Below are 7468 nucleotides of genomic sequence, written 5' to 3' on the forward strand. Positions count from 1 at the left end.
TACCCACACCTTCTGGTTGCCCAGCCCAATGGCTGCTTTCCAGGCTTTTGACCTCTGTAGCTCTTGAGATTGTGGTCACCATCTTCCAAATAACCTCCTCCCTCCCTGTAACTATCAAGAAGGCAGAGGCCACCTCAGATATTTCAAAGAGCCTTCCCTGAGAGGGGAACCAGCCACACAGGTGTTCAGATGCGGAGGCCCTGTGGCCTGGGGAGAGGGGCCGCTGCAGGGATCGTGTTGGCCTGTGGGTCTCCTAGAGCCATCCTTGGGGCTACACCCATGATGCTGCCACACAAACGGGCCTCCACGCATTCCACTTTCCCACCTCTGTGGTGTCTCTGTTGGCAGCACTGACTTCAAATGCCACCGTCAAAGGGGGTGGGGGCTGGACGCCTCCATCGGGAGAGCCCCATGGTCTTGGTGGGCAGCTTCTTCCCTGTGTCACCCTGTCCTCTTGTTCTCCCAGGCGGCACTGCAGCTGGGCCCTCACTGGGGCATTCCACTGCAAGGGGAGTCTGCGGGCTTCCTTGAGCCTTTCTGCCCACCTGGGCAGCCTTGAGCATCAGCCCAGGGCCTCCCTGCCTCTCCCTGTGGGTTTCCCTCCAGGGCTTCCCTCTACCTCGTGGTCATCTCATGTCCATGACTCTCGATGTGTTTCCTTCGCCAGTTCTCGATACAGGACTCCAGGACACGTTCAAGGGTCTACAGGACACAGCGACTCAACATATCCAAGCAGAACCCTGCGAATTCCATGACACGGATCCTCTCCACGTCCTGCAGGCCCTCTCCTCTCTGGCCTGGATAATTGTGGGAGCTGTCTCCTCTCCCTTCAGGCTTGTCCTAATGACATGCACTTTCTACTCTGTAGCAACAGTGAGTCCCCCAAACAAGAGTCTGATCATGTCACTCCCTTACTTGATCCCTTCCACAGATAACCATTGTCGTTAAGATAAATTCAGCCCATTTGCAGCAATGGCCTCCCTCTCAGCCGTCCAGCTCACCGTTGACTGGTCCCTGTGGTCTCCCTGTCCATGCTTACTTGTCCCCCGTGGTTCTCCTTCCATCCGTCCAGCTGACCCTTGACTGGCTCCCATGGTCTCCCTCCCACCCATCCAGCTCGCCTTTGACTGGTCCCCATGGTCTCTCTGCCTGTGCTTACTGGTCCCACATGGTTCTCCTTCCTGTCCATCCAGCTGACCCCTGACTGGCTCCCATGGTCTCCCTCCCGCCCGTCCAGCTCACCCTGGGTGGGCTTCCTGGCCTCTGCACTCTGGCCATGCTGAGCCTCCTTTATCTGCTCAGCTCCACATGCCCTTTTCTGGCCCCTCATCTTGGTCTGGATGACCCTTCTCACTGACTTCTCATCATTTAGTTTGTGCTAAGAAACCACTTTCTCCAGGGACCCCGGTTTGGCCCCCGGTTTTGGGTGTGTGTCGCTCCCTGTGAATGCCTGGGCCTGTGCTGCCCCTCACCACTGAGTTATCGCGCCCCACTGTGGCCTTGGGTTGCCTATGCCATCCGCAGACAGGCAGCACCTGTGGGCACCATTGGGGTCTGTCTTGCCCTCGGCCCTGCACAGACACCTGGCTCGTAGCACTCAGCAGGTGGTAAGGAGTTCTCGGTATTAAGCTCAGAAATGAATGAATGAATAGGAAGAGGGCCAGGTTGTTGAGAATTCTCTGTTTCGTGAAAGAACAAGGGTGTTTTGTTGTTACTGTTTTTTGTTTCGAGACCAGGCCAAGGTGCTTAGCTCAGGTCTCATCTTCTCCATTAGGTTTTCCTTGAGCTCCTGGACTAAGCAGAGTGCTCTTCCCAGGGGTCATCATAGGACCTCACATAGGCCCTGCCGCAGCCCTTTCAACTTTATATTTGTCCTTCATCAGTGTCATCTATCATCATCTATCATATCTCCATGACTTGTCTGTCATCGTTCCATGTACCTATCATTTGTCTATCTACCGTGCGTCTGTCATCATTATTGTCATCTCTGTCTACCCATCCATAGTCTGTGTGAAGCCACATACTCTCCTTCCCTGAGAGGGTTTCTTACTCATTCTTGAAACTTCTAGTCTCCCCCACAGAGCCGATACCCAGTGAATGCTTATCCGTGACAGTCGCCCACATCCTGGGGATTCACTGTGTTTCAGAGTCTGTCATGTGGGAGAGGAACTCTAGTTTCTATACGATCCCAATCGATGAGCCAAGATCTGCAGGTAGAAACCACAGGAACGTTCCAGCTGGCAGCAAGCTCCAGACACGGAATGAGCTTCTTCAGGGAGAAGAAGCTGCCCTGCCAGGCGGAGTGTGGAGGAGGCCGCCATTTTCATTTTCAGGCGAGGGCGCTCAGGCGAGCGTGGGGCGCCAGCAGGTGACGCCACGCAGCGCCCCGCCCCGCCCCCTGCTGAGCGCCCCGCTTCCGCCGTGAGGATCCGCTCCAGCCTCTCCTTCCTCTGAGGAAGGCAGTGATGCTGTCTGTGCATCGGTCTGACCCTCTTCTGAGCAGGCCCGGGAGTCCGGCTACCTGTGAGGCCTGGCCCCCAGCCCGGGGCTCACCTGCTGGAGGCACCTTCTGGAAGCTGAAGTTTCCTGCTGCACATCGCTCTGCTGAGGCCCTGTGGGGAGGGCAGCGCCGGTTTTTCAGGCAGCGATAGAAGGGCTAACAATGGGGGGAAGTGCCTCGTTGGCCTGCTTTCTTTCCTAGTTATCACTAAGAAAACAGGCTCCGTGGAAGCTGGGGTTATCTCAAAGGCTGCTCCATGAGTGGGGGATGAGGGCGTCAGCTCTCCTGGAAATGCTCAGGTCCGGCCTCTGCCCCAGGGTGAGCCACGGCCCGGGCTGCAGGCTGAGAGAGAGAGGGATTTCACTTCAAATTGAGAGGGGGGTTTTCGTTTTATTTCCGGTCATGAGAACACTTTTCTGACCTCAGGGAAGATCACGTTTTTTGACTCTCCTCTCCTGACACCTTCCTAAAGCCTTGCTCAACTTGCAGATGGACACTGGGGACTTGGTGCTCAGTTTGCGGATGGAACCCCCTCCCCGTCTGGGGGCTTGGCGAAAACTCAGACTCTCGGGTCCTGCCCTTCCTTCAGGCTCCCAGGGTGGCCAGGCAGGGTCCTGGGACAATCTTGACCCAAACAACCTCTAAGATCTCTGAAGAATTGCGGTTGCAGCCCCTCCCCGCTTCCCTGGACCTCGGGTGGTGAAATCCTACAGATCAAAGGACCAGGGCCTGGGCGCCCCTCCTGGGCACCGCCTGGGGTCGGAGTGCCCTCCCCAGGGACCCTGGTGGCCCAGACGCTGCTCCGCTGTGCACCTGCCTCTGTCCCGGCTCCCTGATCACCGGCGCATTAGGGCTCGCGGATCACCCGGTGAGGATACACAAGACCTGCTGCAAAGTGGCTGTGGAAGCAAGGGGGCTAAGGGTGATGATGAGGGTGACAGTGATGTTGGTGTGATGATGATGATGGGGTGACAGTGATGTTGGGGTGATGATGATGATGGAGGTGACAGTGATGTTGGGGTGACAATGATGATAGGGTGACAGTGATGTTGGGGTGATGATGGGGAGACAGTGATATTGGGGTGATGATGGGGGCAACAGTGATGTTGGGGGTGATGATGATGGGGCAATGATGATGGGGGTGATGATGGGGTGACAGTGATGTTGGGGTGATGATGATGATGGGGTGACAGTGATGTTGGGGTGATGATGATAGGGTGACAGTGATGTTGGGGTGATGATGGGGTGACAGTGATGTTGGGGTGATAATGGGGTGACAGTGATGTTGCGGTGATGATGATGGGGCAACAGTGATGTTGGGGTGATGGTGATGATGGGGTGACAGTGATGTTGGGGTGATGATGATGATGGTGTGACAGTGATGTTGGGGTGACGATGATGATGATGGGGGCAACAGTGATGTTGGGTGATGATGATGGGGTGACAGTGATGTTGCGGTGATGATGATGATGGGGTGACAGTGATGTTGGGGTGATGATGATGGAGTGACAGTGATGTTGGGGTGATGATGATGATGGGGTGACAGTGATGTTGGGGTGATGATGATGGGGTGACAGTGATGTTGGGGTGATGGTGATGATGGGGTGACAGTGATGTTGGGGTGATGATGATGGGGTGACAGTGATGTTGGGGTGATGGTGATGATGATGGGGTGACAGTGATGTTGGGGTGATGATGATGATGGGGTGACAGTGATGTTGGGGTGATGATGATAGGGTGACAGTGATGTTGGGGTGATGATGGGGTGACAGTGATGTTGGGGTGATAATGGGGTGACAGTGATGTTGCGGTGATGATGATGGGGCAACAGTGATGTTGGGGTGATGGTGATGATGGGGTGACAGTGATGTTGGGGTGATGATGATGATGGTGTGACAGTGATGTTGGGGTGACGATGATGATGATGGGGGCAACAGTGATGTTGGGTGATGATGATGGGGTGACAGTGATGTTGCGGTGATGATGATGATGGGGTGACAGTGATGTTGGGGTGATGATGATGGAGTGACAGTGATGTTGGGGTGATGATGATGATGGGGTGACAGTGATGTTGGGGTGATGATGATGGGGTGACAGTGATGTTGGGGTGATGGTGATGATGGGGTGACAGTGATGTTGGGGTGATGATGATGGGGTGACTGTGATGTTGGGGTGATGGTGATGATGATGGGGTGACAGTGATGTTGGGGTGATGGTGATGATGGGGTGACAGTGATGTTGGGGTGATGGTGATGATGATGGGGTGACAGTGATGTTGGGGTGATGATGATGGGGTGACAGTGATGTTGGGGTGATGATGATGGGGGCAACAGTGATGTTGGGGTGATGATGATGACGTGACAGTGATGATGTGGGCAATGATGATGGGGGTGATGATGATGGGGGTGACAGTGATGAAGGTGATGGTGGGTGATGATGGGGGATGGTGGTAATAATGGGAGTGATGATGATAATGGCAGTAATGATGGGGGTGATGGGGAGGTGAGGGTGTAGGGCCTCCCACCAACAGGGGAAGGAACATCTGGTCTGAGGTTCACATATTGCAGGGACTGTATTAAGTGTTGCTTCAACACAATGAGGTAAATGCCCAGGTCCCAGGGCACCAAGACCGGGTCCTCTGGGCCTTCCCCAGTCGCCCTGAGGCCACTTGCTGCCATCCATCCAAACAGTAAGCCTGGCTTGCCTGCTTCACAGGGTTCCTCATCTCCCAGGCAAGAGGGGTGGCACGGATTCTATAAATAAATAAATAGCGTAAAATTCAACCCAGTAGGAGGCGTGCAAAGCCCTCAGGGTGTGGCCCTTGCTGCCCATCCCCTTCTACAGCTACACTGTCCTTTTCTGCGGCCGGGACACCACAAACACACTCCCACCCCAGGGCCTTTGTGCCGCTGCCCCATTGCAATGCTTGGCCACAGAGGTCCCCGCAGCCAGCACCGTGCAGGCCCCATAGTTCCCAGCTCTGGGGCCACTTTGTTAGGGGCCTTCCTTCATTCACTTAAGGCGTTGTAGAAACACAGACTAGAAGATTTTAGTCACATACATATCCTGGCTCGATAAGCATTTTATATAGAAGCCCTGGGTGGACACGTTCCAAAACAAGGGCATGGTTTTACTCAGCACCTTTGAGTCTTTGATGACTCCAGGCTCTCGTAGGAGCCAGGAGGAGATGTCAGGTCTGAAGCTGAACCCGTGTGGTCGTGGCAGCTCTCCCCACGTGGGTTTCCCAAGGCGCTCAGGCTCTGAGTTGTTCTTCCAGTCTGTAATGTGGTACAAAGGTAGGAGGCATCTCAAAGGATGATCAGAAGTAATGTAATAAGCCCTTAGCCTGAGGCCCGGCACGTAGGGGGCAAGCTGTGAACTCCGACTGCGCCACCGTATTCCGGACACGCTGTGGTCGTCGGGTGGGGGCGGATGTTGAAGCTTCAGTGGCCTCTGTCTGGTTAGCGACGCTGCACCTCCTGACCCCTTTCTACTCCCTCAGGCTTGGTCCTTCCCTGGGCCCCGTTAGCTTCACTGTGAGTGCCTCCCATTCATCCAGGCATCCGTGTCCGGCGCAGAGGTCCCCATGACAGTGAGGACTGATGTCTTTTAAACCGCAGTTCCCGTAGTCCCTGGAGCGGTGCCTGGCACGTCGTGGGCTCAATAAATAATCATTGAATGGATGAATAATTGAATCAATGAAGAGAGAAAATGGTCTAAGCTGAAGCCACATCAGTGTGGCCATGGAGTGAGGGGCAGGGGGAGGTTCTGCCAGCCCTGAACCCTTCTCTTTGCGGGGTGGCCTTTGTACACCACATCTCTTTTGAGTCTGTTTTCCTGGGGGGATTGATAATTCCTTCAGAACATTACTGGGGGGCACTGCGGAGTGTTAGCTTGTGAATGGAAGTGTTTCTTGAGTGGAGCAGCTGGAGGAATTCTGAGATGGCCCATGACTGCCGCCCTGGTGTGCACACACTTCCTCCCAGCTGTTCACCAGGATTCCAGGTCGGCTGGGAGGGCTTGTTATGGGGTTAAGATCCCAAAGCAGTTGACCTTACGGTAGGGAGATAATTTGGGGGCCCGGCCTAATCACATGGACCCTCTAAAAACGATTTTCTCCACCTGCAGGCAGGCGGCCTCCAGGAGCTGAGAGTAGGAAGGAGCATAGAGACCTCTGTCCTGCAACTGCCAGAAGAAAATTCCCCCAGCAATTGGGAGCTGAAAAGTGGCCCTCAGCCCATAGAAGTCTCACAGCCCTGGCCGGTGCCATGAATTCAGCCTGCTAAGACCCGAAAGTGAAGTTGCAACATGCCCAGGCCACTGACCTGCGGAAACTGAGCTGAGGGTTGGTGCTACTCGAAGCGCCTGTGCTCATGGAAATTTGTTATTCAGCAACAGGAAATTCGTGCAAATAGAAAAGGCTGCCTCAAACATGGTCATTGATAACCGGACACTGCCATGTTCCAGCCCCAGGAATAAGACACAAATGGTTCTCGTGAGCGCTCGGCCGTCCATCAAAGCAAGCCTTGATTCCACACAGGAGAGAAATCTGATGACTCAGGCCCTGGGGCCTTTTGGGTTCAGGATAATTGTGAGTTTGTTATACTGAATTTCTTAACAGGAATTTAATGAACAAGTTCCCTGTTTTGAATTCCAGTTCCATTTATTAGTCAGGGTGAAGGGAGGCTGCTGTAACAAGGAGCCCCACTACACCGTTGCTTAAAATAGGCCTGTGCCCACCTCCTCCTGCAGGGACACCAGGAGGTGGCCCTCCCGGTCCCTTGTGGCAACTGTCTCCAGGCCACGCTCGGCAATAGTGGGAAATAAAATACAGGCCTGCACCCGCCTCCTCCTGCAGGGGCACCAGGCAGGCTGCCCTCCCCGTTCCCCATGGCAACTGTCTCCAGGCCACGCTCGGCAATTGCGGGAAATAAAATGACGAAGGTTACTCTTCCTCCTCCTCAGTGT

The 7468-nt window shown here is 54.6% G+C and overlaps 1 long non-coding RNA gene across 1 annotated transcript; it reads left to right on the top strand.

Annotated features, from left to right (window-relative positions):
• The first annotated feature begins 2287 nt into the window (after positions 1–2287).
• Positions 2288–7137, top strand: LOC134758691 (uncharacterized). Its single transcript, XR_010134138.1, has 2 exons — positions 2288–3368; positions 6629–7137. It is a non-coding gene; the product is annotated as an uncharacterized lncRNA (long non-coding RNA).
• The last annotated feature ends 331 nt before the right edge of the window (positions 7138–7468 follow it).

This window comes from Gorilla gorilla, chromosome 5 (assembly GCF_029281585.2).
Source record: "Gorilla gorilla gorilla isolate KB3781 chromosome 5, NHGRI_mGorGor1-v2.1_pri, whole genome shotgun sequence".
Taxonomy (NCBI): Eukaryota; Metazoa; Chordata; class Mammalia; order Primates; family Hominidae; genus Gorilla; species Gorilla gorilla.